This window comes from Salvelinus namaycush, chromosome 19 (assembly GCF_016432855.1).
Source record: "Salvelinus namaycush isolate Seneca chromosome 19, SaNama_1.0, whole genome shotgun sequence".
NCBI lineage: Eukaryota > Metazoa > Chordata > Actinopteri > Salmoniformes > Salmonidae > Salvelinus > Salvelinus namaycush.
The window spans coordinates 44,993,069-44,995,776 of record NC_052325.1 but is presented as its reverse complement, the minus strand read 5'-3'; positions in this window follow the sequence as shown (position 1 = coordinate 44,995,776).

Genomic DNA, 2,708 nt, shown 5'->3' with positions numbered 1-2,708 from the left:
CCATCTACACCTCCATTCCTCCATGCACTTCTCCATTTTTCTGCTCTAATTAAATACGTGTAGGGTGAAAATATTTTACCTTGAAAAGGAAGGAAAGAAGAAGGGCGGGGGGGCGGAAGAAGGGGGAGTGGGCTTCACAGACAGGCACAAATTTTCTCTCTGCTCGGCATACCTGACAGCTCAATCATGATTTATTTTACTTCAGCACCCCGTGCCTAACTGGGAGAAACACCGCCTGTGAAAAACACATGAAAGAAAAAAATGAAAGATCTCCACTCCCATCTGCATTGGAGGGCAAACTGGGCGTTTCTGCGGGTGAGGAGTGCAAGTGTAATTACAAAAGAAGCAGGTCCACAGAAGCATGTCTTTTCAATTAATTTGCAGAGGTTTCTATCTATGATTTTGTCGACAGGAGAGGATAATTGACACATTAAGGTGGAGAGTAAATAATGACTGGGATACCTGAGATGTGCCGGGGAGGCTGTTGTGAGGTTCGTGAATCTTGAGCGCACTCTTGTGGTTGATTTTGGTTTCACGTCTTTGAAACATTGATTGACCTCTGTCTACAGAAGTGTGTACTGTGGTGTGTTACCTCGTACAGTGACACAATCTTCTGGTATGATACAGGAATGGTAGAATGACAAACAGCACTTTCATGCACAGTGTGTCAACTCTGTTCATTAGGTATTCGTCATATCTTGATTGAGACCTATGCACATAATCACAAAACATTTTTCTCTATACTTTTTTAACCAGGTGCCATCAAGGGAGACACTAAAAGAGTGTGAAGCCTTAACATGTTCTGAAATCGTAAACTGGCACAAACGTGTCATATTAGAACGTGTCATATTATTGTTGTTGATGCGTAATGCTGTCAGCTATTTATTTTAGAAACGCACCTCCGCCATAAGTTGTTTTGATGGCGCTGTTATGGAGGTAGCACTTTCATTGATGCTGGTATGATTGCTACTTTGACAAATTGCCCCTCTACGCTCCTGAGCGTAAGCAAATAGGTCTCGTTTCATCAACGTCCGTTTCTCTGAAAATCCCCCTTCTCTCTGTACACGTACAGTAACATCACACCACACAGTCCCAAACGACACAAAAAGACATTGAGACTATAGGCTCTCCCTTTGTAACTTCATTTTCTTTGGGACTCCACCCGGTCGAGACAAAATCCATAATTTCTATTTGATGGTGCAGTCAGCCGGGTTTCTGGAGGACGCTGGGCTGACATTGATGTGTCTCATTTCGGCTCTGCTGAGGACGCCAATTACCCTTTGGAGAGTCTCTAGGGTAGAACTGTTGTTGGCACTGTACCTGAGTGTGTGTGTGTGTGTGTTTGTGTGTGTGTCTCAGGGCAACAACAGGGGCCGGTGCTTATTTAAACATATGGGGCCGCCATAACCAGACTACCCTCTCATCCTTTACATAGCTACAGGGTCGTTCCACCTCAAAAAGCAAAAGAAAGGATTTTTACACCCACCATCTCACATTGTTCTGAAATCGTTTCTGCAGGAACAGCACCATCTAGGTGGTCAGAACACGGTAATATCAGGATGTCAGACGGAACATAAACCGAACTTCAATTACTCATTTCTCTGAACAGGGGAAAAAAACATCACTATATTCACTGAAAATACAGTACATAACATACGATCAAGAAACAATACTCCAAGCCGCAGTTCCATACGCCTTGTCAGAAATAGAGAACTGATACTGTATACTCGCTGGGTCCTGATTGGCGTGGGGTGGGGTGGTCCGTGACCATTTCTTTGGATTCCACGTCTTACTCATTGTTCGAAAAAACTGATGTAAGGTACTATATACAGTATATTGAATATTATATGAATCCTATAAGGTAAAATGGCCAATTTGTGTGCAACACTGAAACACTGAAAATCATTTATTTAAAGCTAGAGTCCTTAGTTGCTAGATCCATTTTTGGATTTATAAATGAATGGTATACAGTATACCCATTGATTCTTGAAGAATATCACTTTTTAAATGCCTCATGAGCCTAGTTCAACTTTCATACCCCATCAGAACCCCAAAAGCTTGTTTGACTCCAATGTTTATAAACTATTTACTAAATAAACTAAAGTTAAAAAAGTAACACAATAAAATAACGAGGCTATATACAGGGGGTACCGGTACCAAGTCAATGTGCGGGGGTACAGGTTAGTCGAGGTAATATGTACATGTAGGTAGAGTTAAAGTGACTATGCATAGATAAAACAGAGAGTAGTAGCAGTGTAAAAACAAAAGGGAGAGAGACTTGCTTCATGGTGTGCTTCCAGGTCTTGTCGACGGCAGTGAAGCGTCGTCCTTCCTCTGGCATCTGGGCCATGATGTCTGGGAAGCTGAAGATGTGCTCCAGGTAGAGCAAGGCGGACTGCACATTCAGCCAATCGTCCAAGATCTCCTGCAACAGCAGAAGCTTGCCTTCCCAGTCCCTGGGGAGGGACAGATGAATGAACACATCAGGATCATATCAATTAGCACACACCGTATCAAAACATGAACAAACAAGTTTTTTGAACAGAAAACAAAAACAAGCAGTTCATATAGGAGGTAGTCCCTCCCCGTTTCAATCCATTTTCTTCCATTGAGAGCCTAATGAATATGACCCAGGGTTCAAAATGACAATACATAAAGTACTGTCTAAGCCTATGTGTACAATTCATTTGGAAAATATTGTACAAAAT